This window comes from Heterodontus francisci, chromosome 19 (genome assembly GCF_036365525.1).
Source record: "Heterodontus francisci isolate sHetFra1 chromosome 19, sHetFra1.hap1, whole genome shotgun sequence".
Taxonomy (NCBI): domain Eukaryota; kingdom Metazoa; phylum Chordata; class Chondrichthyes; order Heterodontiformes; family Heterodontidae; genus Heterodontus; species Heterodontus francisci.
The window spans coordinates 50,802,381-50,818,686 of NC_090389.1; the positions used below are offsets into that span (position 1 = coordinate 50,802,381).

Here is a 16,306-nt window from a genome sequence, read left to right on the forward strand (position 1 = left end):
CATCAGGTCCTCCAGGTAAGAGTGATCCGGGGGTTCCTGACCCACTAATTGTTCCACCATTTTGGCAGCCACTAAGTGTTGAAAATTCCGCCTCATGATTCTGAGACAGGTTTTCAGACTACTAAATATTTTCAGACCATTGTACCCAAATCAATGTTCTGCTCAGTTGCATGCAGGTCTCATGCAGTCAAAGCAGATTTACTGAACAGTATGTTTGCTGAAATTTCAGTTGGCGTCCAAGTTCAAACATTAAAATTCCATCACCATTTAGCAAAATTAAGATTAGGCACAAGAAAGTTCAGCATCTCAATCCCAGAAAAGTTGTGGCTACAAAGGCACAAAGGCATGGGTTGTTAAACCTCTATCTGGGATATTGCTTATTTTTCTTAGTCATCGACATCAACTGTTTCTGTCAATCGACACTGGCCCATCCAAGTGGAAGGCAACTCAGCATGATCACCACCATGATGCACAAATGATGGGATGATGTACTTGAACATGATATAACATGACACATTTATAAATAAAAAGACTTGTTAAATACTTGTGAAGACTGCACCAGTTTAGGAGTTGAAAAGGAGGCGTACTGACAGCACTGTGAAGAAGAGAACGAAAACAAATTCTCTGGGTGGAGAAGATGATTTAGTGGCAAGCAACCACAAGCCACCCATAATATAGATGCAAAAGATATGCTCATTCATGCAACTACTGGCATGAATCCTCAGTGTTCACCTTTCGTCCTGAACTGAACTATTCAGTAGCAAGTCTGATGAAATACTGTAACTCCATTTGAGATACTGAAGAGGGAATCCATCCTGTCCACTTGGAAAATAAAGCCTAAAGCCATGCAGGGTAGTAAACTTGATGAGGGAGGGACAGGGACACTACAGTCCTGAAGCCACCTTCCTTAACATTAAATGAATGTGGCTGACCGCTGGTAGGATTGGCTGATTGTGCCAAAACAGCATATTTATGTTAGTTGATGTTCAGCAATCTGTTTAATTTCAAAGGTTTACACAGTCCAAAGAAGGTGAAATATTGGTCCACCCATCATTTGTTAAACTTGGGCTGGATTTAAACAGGGTTCACTCAGGCTCTGCTTGCAGCTGCACCTTGTTAATTGGAGAATTGGTTTAAACCAGTTTTCAGAGGGCTAGAGTGAGTCAGTATAAAAGTGAGCCATCTTACAGTGCTGACTTTGTTTGCAATAGAGTGCGACAGTGGAAGTTCTGTAAGGAGGGAGGCGAGGAGCTCCTTTTATTTCCTACCTGTCCTCAGAGTGAGGGGAGCCCAGAGCTTCCAAAGAGCACAGCTGACTGGGAGAAGACTCGGAGGGCAAAGTTCTGGACCGGTGAGTATAAAAAAAACTTACCTCTGGTAAACAAAAACTGAAAGTGACATCACAGGAAAGCTGTGACCTGATTGGCTGGTAGGGATTTTTTTTAAACAGAATTTGAAAACAAAACATCGATAAAAATTGATTAAAACCCTAATGAACTAATTAATAAGTAGAGTAACTAAACCAGAGGGAGGAGATTACTGTATTTAGTGAGCATTTAATATTTATAGTAGGAATCTAGCACTAGGGACCAGATAGTTATAACAATTTAGTAAGGATTTAATAAGTATTTATTTATTTTAAATTAATTTAATTAGTGCTAGAAATGTCAGTTAGAGGGGTGACGTGCTTCACCTGTGAGATGTGGGAGGTCTGTGACGCTTCCAGCATTCCGGACGACGACATCTGCAGGAAGTGTACCCAGTTGCAGCTCCTCACAGACCGCATGGATTGGTTGGAGCGGCAACTGGATGCACTTAGGAGCATGCAGGTGACAGAAAGCGTCATAGACAGGAGTTTTAGAGAAGTGGTTACACCCAAGGTGCAGGCAGATAGATGGGTGCCCGCTAGAAGGGGCAAGCAGTCAGTGTAGGAATCCCCTGTGGCTATCCCCCTCTCTAACAGGTATACCATTTTGGATACTGTTGGGGGGGATGGCCTATCAGGGGAAAACAGCAGCAGCCAAAGCAGTGGCACCATGGCTGGCACTGTTGTTCAGCAGGGAGGGACAAAGCGCAGAAGAGCAAGAGTTATAGGGGGAGTCTATAGTCAGGGGCACAGATAGGCGCTTCTGTGGACATGAAAGAGACTCCAGGATGGTATGTTGCCTCCCTGGTGCCAGGGTCAAGGATGTCTCTGAACGGACAGGGGGCATTCTGAAGCGGGAGGGTGAACAGCCAGAGGTTGTGGTACACATCGGTACCAACGACATAGGCAGGAAGAGTGATGAGGTCCTGCAGGGGGAGTTTAGGGAGTTAGGTAGAAAGTTCAAAGACAGGACCTCTAGGGTTGTAATCTTGGGATTACTCCCTGTGCCACGTGCCAGTGAGGCTAGAAATAGGAAGATAGTGCAGCTAAACACGTGGCTGAACAGCTGGTGTAGAAGGGAGGGTTTCAGATATCTGGACCATTGGGATCTCTTCAGGGACAGATGGGACCTGTACAAGAAGGACGGGTTGCATCTAAACTGGAGGGGCACAAATATCCTGGCTGCGAGGTTTGCTAGTGTCACTCGGGAGGGGTGAAACGAATGTGGCAGGGGGGTGGGAACCAGAGCAGTAGGACAGCAAGTGAAATAAATGAGGGGGAACTAGTAAATAAGGCCAGTAAGACTAAGAGGAAGAGCAGGCAGGGAGATGTTGTGGAGCACAGCGGGACTGGTGGTCTGAAGTGCATTTGTTTCAGTGCGAGAAGTATAACAGGTAAGGCAGGTGAACTTAGAGCTTGGATTAGTACTTGGAACTATGATGTTGTTGCTATTACAGAGACTTGGTTGAGGGAAGGACAGGATTGGCAGCTAAATGTTCCAGGATTTAGAAGCTTCAGGCAGGATAGAGGGGGATGTAAAAAGGGTGGGGGAGTTGCATTACTTGCTAAGGAGAATTTCACAGCTGGACTGCGGGAGGACACCTCGGAGGGGTCGTGCAGCGAGGCAATATGGGTGGAGCTCAGGAATAGAAGGGTGCAGTCACGATGTTGGGGGTTTTCTACAGGCCTCCCAACAGCCAGCGGGAGGTAGAGGAGCAGATATGTAGACAGATTTTGGAAAGATGTAAAGGTAACAGGGTTGTAGTGGTGGGTGATTTTAACTTCCCCTATATTGACTGTGACTCACTTAGAGCTCGGGGCTTAGATGGGGCAGAATTTGTAAGGTGCATCCAGGAGGGCTTCTTGAAACAATATGTAGATAGTCCAACTAGGGATGGGGCCGTACTGGACCTGGTATTGGGGAATGAGCCCGGCCAGGTGGTCGAAGTTTCAGTAGGGGAGCATTTCAAGAACAGTGACCATAATTCCATAAGTTTTAAGGTACTTGTGGATAAGGATAAGAGTAGTCCTCGGGTGAAGGTGCTAAATTGGGGGAAGGCTAATGACAACAATATTAGGCAGGAACTGAAGAATTTAGATTGGGGGCGGCTGTTTGACGGTAAATCAACATCTGACATGTGGGAGTCTTTCAAATGTCAGTTGATTAGAATCCAGGACCAGCATGTTCCTGTGAGGAAGAAGGATAAGTTTGGCAAGTTTCAGGAACCTTGGAAAACGCGGGATATTGTGAGCCTAGTCAAAAAGAAAAAGAAGCATTCGAAAGGGCTGGAAGGCTAGGAACAGACAAATCCCTTGAGGAATATAAAGACAGTAGAAAGCAACTTAAGCAAGGAGTCAGGAGGGCTAAAAGGGGTCATGAAAAGTCATTGGCAATCAGGATTAAGGATAATCCCAAGGCTTTTTATACATATATAAAGAGCAAGAGGGTAACTACGGAAAGGGTTGGCCCGCTCAAGGACAGAGAAGGGAATCTATGTGTGGAGCCAGAGGAAATGGGCGAGGTACTAAATGAGTACTTTGCATCAGTATTCACCAAAGAGAAGGACTTGGTGGATGATGAGCCCAGGGAAGGGAGTGTAGATAGTCTCAGTCATCTCATTATCAAATAGGAGGAGGTGTTGGGTATCTTGCAAAGCATTAAGGTAGATAAGTCCCCAGGGCCTGATGAGATCTACCCCGAAGGGAGGCAAGGGAAGAAATTGCTGGGGCCTTGACAGAAATCTTTGTATCCTCATTGGCTACAGGTGAGGTCCCAGAGGACTGGAGAATAGCCAATGTTATTCCTTTGCTTAAGAAGGGTAGCAAGGATAATCCAGGAAATTATAGGCCGGTGAGCCTTACACCAGTGGTAGGGAAATTATTAGAGAGGATTCTTTGGGACAGGATTAACTCCCATTTGGAAACAAACAAACTTATTAGCGAGAGGCAGCATGGTTTTGTGAAGGGGAGGTCGTGTCTCACTAATTTGATTGAGTTTTTTGAGGAAGTGGCAAAGATGATTGATGAGGGAAGGGAAGTGGATGTTATCTATATGGACTTCAGGAAAGCCTTTGACAAGGTCCCTCATGGCAGACTGGTACAAAAGGTGAAGTCACACGGGATCAGAGGTGAGCTGGCAAGATGGATACAGAACTGGCTCTGTCATAGAAGACAGAGGGAAGCAGTGGATGGGTGTTTTTCTGAATGGAGGGATGTGACTAGTGGTGTTCCGCAGGGATCAGTGCTGGGACCTTTGCTCTTTGTAGTATATATAAATGATTTGGAGGAAAATGTAGCTGGTCTGATTAGTAAGTTTGCGGACGACACAAAGGTTGGTGGAGTTGCGGATAGTGATGAGGATTGTCAGAGGATACAGCAGGATATAGATCGGTTGGAGACTTGCGCGGAGAAATGGCAGGTGGAGTTTAATCCGGACAAATGTGAGGTAATGCATTTTGGAAGGTCTAATGCAGGTGGGAAGTATACAGTAAATGGCAGAACCCTTAGGAGTATTGACAGGCAGAGAGATCTGGGCATACAGGTCTACAGGTCACTGAAAGTGGCAACGCAGGTGGATAAGGTAGTCAAGAAAGCATACGTTATGCTTGCCTTCATCGGTCGGGGCATAGAGTATAAAAATAGGCAAGTCATGCTGCAGCTGTACAGAACTTTAGTTAGGCCACACTTAGAATATTGTGTGCAATTCTGGTCGCCACACTACCAGAAGGACGTGGAGGCTTTGGAGAGGGTACAGAAGAGGTTTACCAGGATGTTGCCTGGTCTTGAGGGCATTAGCTATGAGGAGAGGTTGGATAAACTCGGATTGTTTTCACTGGAACGACAGAGGTGGAGGGGTGACATGATAGAGGTTTACAAAGTTATGAGCGGCATGGACAGAGTGAATAGTCAGAAGCTTTTTCCCAAGGTGGAAGAGTCAGTTACTAGTGGACATAGGTTTAAGGTGAGAGGGGCAAAGTTTAGAGGGGATGTGCGAGGCAAGTTCTTTACACAGAGGGTGGCGAGTGCCTGGAACTTGCTGCTGGGGGAGGTGGTGGCAGCAGGTACGATAATGACGTTTAAGAGGCATCTTGACAAATACATGAATAGGATGGGAATAGAGGATATGGTCCCTGGAAGTGCAGAAGGTTTTAGTTTAGGCAGGCATCAAGATCGGCGCAGGCTTGGAGGGCCGAATGGCCTGTTCCTGTGCTGTTCTGTTCTTTGTTCTTTGATTTAATGGGCCCCCCAGAAACAGGCTAGGAGGTGGAGGGGGGGGCCCATAGAATTGCGATGAGAGGCGGAGGGGCCCGTCCCTCAGGTGGCTGACCTCCCAGTGGCGGGGCCTGCTGGACTGGCCCTAGCGACCCCTCCTCACTTACCTTTGTTCCCAGTCTCCAGCGCTGGGCCTGCTCCCAGCCCTCCTGTAGTACCTCCAGTGGCCACTGCTCCCAGTGGCACTGCCAATACTACTGAGCTGCCCTCTGATTGGCCTGGTCTCCAAAAGGCTGAGGCAGAGATCCCCCTCATCTTTGTGGCCCGTTGCCGGGAGCCCCGCTGGGGTGAATAAATCCAGCCCCAGGACTGCTGGAGTATATATTAGCTTTGCAAAATCGTTAACATGCCTATTGAAACCTCAGGTAAACCTTCTACAAACTATGCTGCCAGGAACCTTTAGATTCAATTTTGGGAGACATCTGTCTTTGCTACACTGACCCTGATTATTCAATAACAACATACAAAAGAAGTAGCTGAACGTAACACCCATTTTCTCACCCTCCAAGCTGGAGAAGGATGCACAGAACTGAGCAGCTATGATAAGAGGATACAGAGGCGCAGTGGTTAGCACTGCAGCCTCACAGCTCCAGGGACCTGGGTTCGATTCTTGGTACTGCCTGTGTGGAGTTTGCAAGTTCTCCCTGTGACCGCATGGGTTTTCGCCAGGTGCTCCGATTTCCTCCCACAGCTAAAGACTTGCAGGTGATAGTTAAATTGGCCATTGTAAATTGTCCCCAGTGTAGGTAGGTGGTAGGGAATATGGGATTACTGTAGGGTTAGTATAAATGGGTGGTTGTTGGTCGGCACAGACTCGGAGGGCCTGTTTCAGTGCTGTATCTCTAAATAAAAAAAAAAGGGAAAACATCTGTTTTACAGCTGCACTCAGTTCAAATCAACTGCAACTGATGATCCCCAACCCAACCTGATAGCAACTTTTTGGGATTTCTTGTACATTCCTCCACAAAATAGTACTGAGTTTGATCTGATCTGACTTCTCAGCCTATTAAAGTGGGTGTCAGGTCACTTCAACTGCAATCAGCTTTAGAATTCTATTGGTTAGTGTTTGCTTCTTTTCTGTAGAATGGAGAAATCATTAATTTCACATAAGCCCAAAAAGAAACCTGACCAACATCAACAAGACTTGGACTGGCTTGAATTTGCATTTATCCCAAACTTGCTTTATTACCACATTGTCATTGTACCAAATTCAATGCATTGGGCACTGATGTTCATTCCAGTATTGATGGATTAACTATACCAAGGTCACTTCAGTTCAGATCTGACCTGGCTCACTACACACTCCCTAATTTAAGGTGGAGTAAAAGAAAATATATTTTGTGATAAAGGATTACCAATTTTCTCAACAGAACATAGCACAATTCCATTGTTAATATAAATGTTTTTTGACAGTTTACTGTTTGGACCTCAGTCATTTTTTAAGCATTATAAGTAATAATGGTAATAAATAAAGCACAATTGCTGCTCAATAAAAGTCTAAAAAGATCAGTTGACAGGTGGGGTTATCTGTAGAAAGCATAACTGAGAGGCATTCAAGTAGCCCAAATGAATAATACACAGGAGAGAATATTCTTGTTTCATTTTTCATTTGTTTCATAGGATGTGGGCATCACTGGCAAGGCCAGCATTTGTTGCCCACCCCAAATTGCCCTGGAGAAGGTGGTGGTGAACTGTCTTCCTGAACCACTGCAGTCCATTTGGTGCAGGTGCACCCACTGGGCTGTTAGGAAGGGAGTTCCAGGATTTTGACCCAGCGACAGTGAAAGGACGGCAACGTATTTCTGAGTTAGGATGGTGTGTGGCTTGGAGGGGAACTTGCAGGTGGTGGTGTTCCCACATGTCTGTTGCCCTTGTCCTTCTAGGTGGAAGAGGTCGAGGGTTTGGAAGGTGCTGTTGAAGGAGAAGTGGTGAGTTGCTGCAGTGCATCTTGTATATAGTAAACACTGCCACCACTGTGCATCAGTGGTGGAGGGAGTGAATGTTTAAGGTGGTGGATGGGGTAGCGATCAAGCGGGCTGCTTTGTCCTGGATGGCCTGAAGCTTCCTGAGTGTTGTTGGAGCTACACTCATCCAGGCAAGTGGAGAGTATTCCATTACACTCCTGACTTGTGCCTTGTAGATGGTGGACCGGCTTTGGGGAGTCAGGAGGTGGGTTACTCGCCTCAGAATTCCCAGCCTTCTGTCCTGCTTTTGTAGCCACAGTATTTATGTGGCTGCTCCAGGTCAGTTTCTGGTCAATGGTAACCCCCAAGAATGTTAATATTGGGGATTCAGTGATGGGAATGCCATTGAATGTCAAGGGAAGATGGTTAGATTCTCTCTTGTTTGAGATGATCATTGCCTGGCACTTGTGTGGCGTGAACTTTACTTCCCATTTATCATCCCAAGCCTGAATGTTGTTCAGGCCTTGCTGCATCTGGACATGGGCTGCTTCAGTACTGAGGAGTTCTAATTTAACATATCAGCAATGTTTCTCTGTACATTGTCAGAAATAGCTGAATTAGGGCATTGCCATTGATAAATAATTCAACATTTTGAAACAAGCATTTTATTTTAATCGATTCAAAAAATAGTGGTTAGGCGGGGCCGGGGTGGGGGCAGGAGGTGGTGGCACACAGGTAAGGCAGGATAACAAGTCAAAATTTGTTTGATCATCTACAATTTTAAACCTGCGTACAGGTGGAGATTAGCAGTCAAAATGTCCTGAGGCCTGAAGATCATCCTTACCTGCTTTTCTTCAGGTGGCCCTGTAGTGTGCAAGGGTCCTGGTACAAGCCCCAGTACGAGGTTTCTTCAAGCACCCCTCCATTCGGTCACAGCCCAAGCAAATGAAGAGGAAATTGAAGTGGGATGCTGGGAATGCCTGTCTCTCAATTTTGCCTCGCACACTTGGCCTACATCTACTGCAGATACAGTCTTAGTAATGCTGAACTGGAGAAGTCCTTCTTCGGCACAGATGAGGGGATCGAGACCTCATACAAAAAGCATTCTTCCCCCATTTCTTTTCATTGAGCCTGAACACTATTTCCAGAGGTTTTTTTTATTCATTCCTGGGATGTGGTCGTCGCAGGCTAGGCCAGCATTTATTGCCCATCCCTAATTGCCCTAGAGAAGGTGGTGGTGAGCTGCCTTCTTGAACCGCTGCCATCCATGTGGGGTAGGTACACCCACAGTGCTCTTAGGAAGGGAGTTCCAGGATTTTGACCCAGCGACAGTGAAGGAACAGCGATATAGTTCTAAGTCAGGATGGTGTGTGACTTGGAGGGGAACTTGCAGGTGGTGGTGTTCCCATGCATTTGCTGTCCCTGCCCTTCTAGTTGGTAGAGGTCGCGGGTTTGGAAGGTGCTGTCTAAGGAGCCTTCGTGCGTTGCTGCAGTGCATCTTGTAGATGGTACACACTGCTGCTACTGTGCATCGGTGGTGGAGGGAGTGAATGTTTGTAGATGGGGTGCCAATCAAGCGGGCTGCTTCGTCCTGGATGGTGTCGAGCTTCTTGAGTGTTGTTGGAGCTGCACCCATCCAGGCAAGTGGAGAGTATTCCATCACACTCCTGACTTGTGCCTTGTAGATGGTGGACAGGCTTTGGGGAGTCAGGAGGTGAGTTACTCGCCGCATGATTCCCAGCTTCTGAACTGCTCTTGTAGCCACGGTATTTATATGGCTACTCCAGTTCAGTTTCTGGTCAATGGTAGCCCCTACGATGTTGATAGTGGGGGATTCAGCAATGGTAATGCCATTGAATGTCAAGGGGAGATGGTTAGATTCTCTCTTGGCGCGAATGTTACTTGCCACTTAGCAGCCCAAGCCTGGATATTATCCAAGTCTTGCTGCATTTCTACACGGACTGCTTCAGTATTTGAGGAGTCATGAATGGTGCCAAACATTGTGCAATCATCAGCAAACATCCCCACTTCTGACCTTATGATTGAAGGAAGGTCATTGATGAAGCAGCTGAAGATGATTGGGCCTAGGACACTACCCTGAGGAACTCCTGCAGTGATGTCCTGGAGCTCAGATGATTGACCTCCAAGAACCACAACCATCTTCCTTTGCGCTAGGTATGACTCCAACCAGCGAAGGGTTTTCCCCCGATTCCCATTGACCTCAATTTTGCTAGGACCCCTTGATGTCAAATGCTGCTTTGATGTTAAGGGCAGTCACTCTCACCTCACCTCTTGAGTTCAGTTCTTTTGTCCATGTTTGAACCAAAGCTGTAACAAGGTCAGGAGCTGAGTGGCCCTGACGGAACCCAAACTGAGAGTCACTGAGCAGGTTATTGCTAAGCAAGTGCCGCTTGATGGCACCTTCCATCACTTTATTGATGATTGAGAGTAGGCTGATGGGGTGGTAACTGGCCAGGTTGGACTTGTCCTGCTATTTGTGTACAGGACATAACTGGGTAATTTTCCACATTGCAGGATAGATGCCAGTGTTGTAGCTATACTGGAACAGCTTGGCTAGGGGCGTGGCAAGTTCTGGAGCACAGTTCTTTAGTACTATTGCCGGAATGTTGTTAGGGCCCATAGCCTCTGCAGTATCCAGTGCCTTCAGTCGTTTCTTGATATCACGTGGAGTGAATCGAATCGGCTGAAGTCTGGCATCTGTGATGCTGGGAACTTCAGGAGGAGGCCGAGATGGATCATCAACTTGGCACTTCTGGCTGAAGATTGTTGCAAATGCTTCAGCCTTGTCTTTCACACTGATGTGCTGGGCTCCCCCATCATTGAGGACGGGGATATTTGTGGAGCCACCTCCTCCAGTTAGTTATTTAATTGTCCACCACCATTCATGACTGGATGTGGCAGGACTGCAGAGCTTAGATCTGATCCGATGGTTATGGGATCGCTTAGCTCTGTCTATTGCATGCTGCTTATGCAGTTTGGCACGCAGATAATCCTGTGTTGTAGCTTCACCAGGTTGACACCTCATTTTGAGATATGCCTGGTGCTGCACCTGGCATGCTCTCCTGCACTCTTCATTGAAGCAGGGTTGGTCTCCTGGCTTGATGGTAATGGTAGAGTGGGGGATATGCCGGGCCGTGAGGTTACCGATTGTGGTCGAGTGCAATTCTGCTGCTGCTGATGGCCCACAGCGCCTCATGGGTGCCCAGTTTTGCATTGCTAGATCTGTTCAAAATCTATCGCATTTAGCACGGTGGTGGTGCCATACAACACGAAGGAGGGTATCCTCAATGTGAAGGCGGGACTTCGTCTCTACAACGACTGTGCGGTGGTCACTCCTCCCAATACTGTCATAGACAAATACATCTGCAGCAGGCAGATTGGTGAGGACGAGGTCAAGTATGTTTTCCCCTCTTGCTGTTTCCCTCACCACCTGCCGCATACCCAGTCAATTTCCAGGCATAACAAAAAGGAAAATCTGCAAAGGTAGATAAGCCGCATGTTGCTTTGCCTAAAGTCTGGGGGTGTTGCAGCTTTATCATTTAAAATATTACTTTCTAACTATTATATGGGAAATGCAATGCCACAAATACTCAGTATTCCTCATTCCTACCCCTGAAAATAACCGAGGTGAGAATTAGTGTGCATACTATGGTGAATTACAAGAGGGTAGTAAAATATTTTTAGAGAAGTTTGATAAATACCAAACATGATAAATCTAAATACACTAGACCATTACTCATCCTTTTTGAAATAAATTGTTCTTTGATTGAGACATGGCCAGGGCTGTTAAACATACAGCGTGAATAACATGCATTTTGTATTAGTGTGGCACAGTACTGCTGTAACATTGAACTGCAGATTGTTTGGGCACATTGTAGAATCTAGCAGTAAAACTGAATTATTTAGCTTGGGTATGCAAGAACATAGCAAGGTATTGTATATGTTTAGTAGTTTAATGAAGTGATGGTCATCAAATATTCTGGCTGAAAAGACTAGATTTATTCAGATTGCTTGTAAACAGCACAGTAAGAGGAAGCAGTACAGATTATTCCTTCTATTGATCAAGCAGGATTGAATGATGTATAAATAGTATGGCCTTACTGCTCCCTTGAGTCAAGAAGCAATACTGGTTTTTACTTTTCATTTTCTGAACACATGATTTAAGCACAATTGTGTTTTTTAAAATAAACATATAAATAATGCATCCCAAGAAAGCTCTGAGCCACAGTCAAGGTGCAAAATTTAATCTGCTCTTAATGCTCACATGACTCAGAATGCTGAATGAGTTTCAGATTGATCTCAACACAATGGCCTGAATTTTATGAGCCTGTCACAAGTCGCGTTGGTGGTCCGCCTGCGTGGATCGGCCATCACTGAGCCCCTGCGATATTTCGCATGGGAGCTCATTTAAATGGAGGGGGCAGGACAGCCACCCCGATGATGTACAGGGGGCGGCCGCTCCATCACCAGCAACAGCATCTGGCACCACCGCGCAGGCGCCGGCACCATTTTTCAAGGGTTTCATGCCCTGACAGATTATTTGAATGTTTAAAGGGAACATTACCTTGAATTTAAATGAGAATAGTAAAGTCAACATCCAAAGCCCCTCTTCTACCCCCCGAAAAACCAACTTTTCAACCCCAAACGTTGCACTCTGTGCCCTGCAACCCCTTCTCACTATCCCCTCAGCCAATTGAATCAGTTTTCACTGCTCCCTCCACCTCCTGCTCTGAAAACTTCACTGGTCCCCTCTCCCCACAACTGTCACGCCTCGGATGTCCATACAGAGATCCGAAAGCGCAGGAGTTCTGGCTGGCGGCTGGAATATCGGCGTGGGACAGCCATTGGGACTCAATGAGTTTATTTGAATGTTTTAAAATTAATTTTAATTTTGAAATGAAGGCTCCGCCACGGGGTGGGCCACACCGAGGCCTCGTTGCCGCTGGTAAAATGCGGTGGGGCCTTCTTGGCGTCGGGGGTCGAGGCGTGCCTCTCCCGGTAGAATTTTCAGGGCCCCCCCTGCCACGATCCCCGAAATTAGAGGGCTGGTAAAATTCAGCCCAATAGGTTTTATAAAGTAAGGTCAGTACTATAGGCAAGGAATAAAATTTACTAGGAAATTCAACAAAAAATCTTCCCATTATGGATCAGAAATTGGGAATGCCATTGCCAATCCATTTTAGAATCTGCTTTGATAGACATATAGAGGGACTTAAAACCAACAATTATTGTATCTATTGCTCACTTTAAAACTGCAAGAGCAAGGGTAAATGCTGCCACCATCACCATTAACCAACACTAAGGAATTCCAAATGATTAAATGCATCTTTTTTGGAAGGGTTTTTTTTTTTAAAGACGTTCACCACAAGCAGTTACTGCCTAATGAAGCTGTAGCATGTGCAATATCAACATGCTGCACCAGAGGGGTACATGCAGTCTTTCAAAAAAAAAGTCCTCCATCTTAGTCATGTAGCTGTGAGAGGTGTCAGTGAAGACCAGGCATTTCCCAGATTGAAGAAGACATTCTATAGACACACATAAAAATAGCAAATTTAGAAATGTTCACATAAGAGTATCCCCTCAGTAACTTCACTAAAATATTTTTATGACATTTGGGACCATCAAAAGTTTTTTTTTTCATCTTAATTTGTGTAAAATTTTTATTCTGAAAAGTAGTAATAGTTGACAAGAAGATACATCGCCCAACAGTACCCTTCCCTCGTCTTCAAATTGCTCCGGAACTAATAGACTTCATATTAATTCATTTATAGCCGCATTGGAGAAATTATATTGGAAAATCTGCTGATTTTTAAATTAGTTTCAATTTCAATAATTATTCATTAAGACTAAAAATAAAAATCATTTGCCTTCTAACAGATTTTCTGCTTTGAATACTGTTGGGGGAGACAGCTTCTCGGGGGAATGCAGCAAGAGCCAAGTCTGTGGCACCACAGGTGGCTCAGCTACACAGGAGGGAAGGAAAAGGAGTGGAAGAGCTATAGTGATAGGGGATTCTATCGTAAGGGGTACAGATAGGCGTTTCTGTGGCTGCTAACGTGACTCCAGGATGGTATGTTGCCTCGTTGGTGCTAGTCAAGGATGTCACGGAGCGGCTGCAGGACATTCTGAAGGAAGAGGGTGAACAGTCAGAGGTCATGGTTCACATTGGTACCAACGACATAGGTAGAAAGAGGGATGAGGTCCTGCAACAAGAATTTAGGGAGCTAGGTAGCAGATTAAAAAGCAGGACCTCAAAGGTTGTAATCCCTGGAATACTCCTGGTGTCATGTGCTAGTGAGAATAGGAATAGGAGGATAAACTAATTTGGCAGGGGGATGGGATACAGAGTGGAGGTACAGTAGGGGGTGATGCACAGTCAAATATAAAAGAGATACTGAGTCAGTCTGGAAGGCAGAGCAAATATAGACCTGTTAAGGCACAAGTGAAAAATGCAAGGTTGGATTGCATCTATTTTAATGGAAGGAGTCTTACTAGTAAAGCAGATGAATTGAGGGCGATGATTAAACATGGGATTATGATATTATTGCTATCACAGAGACATGGTTGAGGGAGGGGCAGGACTGGCAGCTCAATATTCCAGGGTATAGAATCTACAGACAAGACAGGGAGGGGGTAAAAGAGGAGGCATTGTACTGTTGATCAAGGAGTCAATTACTGCAGTAAGGAGGGGTGATATCTTGAGAAAGTTCCTCAAATGAGGCCATATGGGTAGAACTTAAAAACAAAAAGGGGGCAGTCACTTGGTTGGGAGTGTACTACAGGCCTCCAAACAGTCAGGAAAAGATATTGGAGCAAATATGGAGGCAAATCTCCGAGAGGTGTAAAAGTAATAGGGTAATAATAGTAGGGGATTTCAACTTCCCCAATATCAACTGGGATAGTCTTAGTGCAAAAGGCTTAAAGGGGATAGAATTCTTAAAATGCATACAGAAGAGCTTTGTGAGCCTGTACGTAGAAATTCCTACAAGAGAAGGGGCAGTACTGGACCTAATTCTGGGGAATGAAGCAGGACAAGTGGTGGAAGTGTCAGTGGGGGAGCATTTCGGGGATAGTGACCATAACTCCGTAAGATTTAAGGTAGTTATGGAAAAGGACAAAGATGGACCAGAAATAAAGGTACTGAATTGGGGGAAGGCTGATTTCAATATGATAAAACAGGATCTGGCCAAAGTGGACTGGGAGCAGCTACTTGTAGGAAAGTCGACATCAGATCAGTGAGAGTTATTCGAAGAGGAAATAGTGAGAGCTCAGAGCCAACATGTACCCGTTAAGGTGAAGGGTAGGACCAACAAGGCCAGAGAACCCTGGATGTCAAGGGATGTAGAGGATTGGATCAGGTAAAAAAAAAAAGGAGGCTTATGGCAGACTTAGAGCACCGAAAACAGGGGAGGCACTAGAAGAGTATAGAAAGTGTTGGGGGGGGGGGGGGTACTTAAAAAAGTAATTAGGAGAGCGAAGAGGGGGCATGATAAAATACTGGCGGGCAAGGTAAAGGAAAATCCTAAGGCGTTTTATAAGTATATTAGGGGCAAGAGGATAACCAGGGAAAGAGTAAGGCCCATTACGGACCAAAGTGGCAATCTGTGTGTGAGTCCAGAGGACATGGGTGAGGTTTTAATGATTACTTTTCATCTGTGTTCACTATGGAGAAGGACGATGTAAGTGTAGAGATCAGGGAGGGGGACTGTGATATACTTGAACATATTAGCATTGAAAGGGAGGAAGTATCAGCTATTTTAACGGGCTTAAAAGTGAATAAATCCCCAGGCCCAGATCAGATGTATCCCAGGCTGTTATGTGAGGCAAGAGAGGAGATAGCAGGGACTCTGACACAAATTTTCAAATCCTCTCTGGCCACAGGAGAGGTACCAGAGGATTGGAGGACAGCGAATGTGGTATCTTTATTCAAGAAGGGTAGCAGGAATAAACCAGGTAACTACAGGCCGGTGAATCTAACATCAGTGGTAGGGAAACTATTGGAAAAAATTCTGAGGGACAGGATTAATCTCCACTTGGAGAGGCAGGGATGGTCAGCATGGCTTTGTTAGGGGGACATCATGTCTAACTAACTTAATTGAATTTTTCGAGGCGGTGACGAGATGTGTAGATAAGGGTAAAGCAGTTGATGTAGTCTACATGGACTTCAGTAAGACTTTTGATCAGGTCCCACATGGGAGATTGGTTAAGAAGGTAAGAGCCCATGGGATCCAGGGCAATTTGGCAAATTGGATCCAAAATTGGCTTAGTGGCAGGAGGCAGCGGGTGATGGTTGAGGGTTGTTTTTGCAAGTGGAAGCCTGTGACCAGTGATGTACCACAGTGATTGGTGCTGGGATCCTTGCTGTTTGTAGTGTACATAAATGATTTAGACGTGAATATAGGAGGTATGATCAGTAAGTTCGCAGATGACACGGAAATTGGTGGTATCTTAAATAGTGAGGAGGAAAGCCTTAGATTACAGGACAATATAGATAGGCTGGTAAAATGGGCGGAGCAGTGGCAAATGGAATTTAATCCTGAGAAGTGTGAGGTGATGCATTTTGGGAGGACTAACAAGGCACGGAAATATACAATGGATGGTAGGACACTTGGAAGTACAGAGGGTCAGGGGGACCTTGGTGTACTTGTCCAAAGATCACTGAAGGTAGCAGTACAGGTAGATAAAGTGGTTAGGAAGGCATATGGGATACTTGCCTTTATTAGCTGAGGCATAGAATATAAGT

General features: G+C 45.5%; 1 protein-coding gene across 1 annotated transcript in view; it reads right to left on the bottom strand.

Annotated features, from left to right (window-relative positions):
- LOC137380054 (receptor-type tyrosine-protein phosphatase gamma-like) overlaps positions 1–16,306 on the bottom strand; it is an 870,349-nt gene that overhangs the window by 39,291 nt on the left and 814,752 nt on the right. The window lies entirely within an intron of this gene.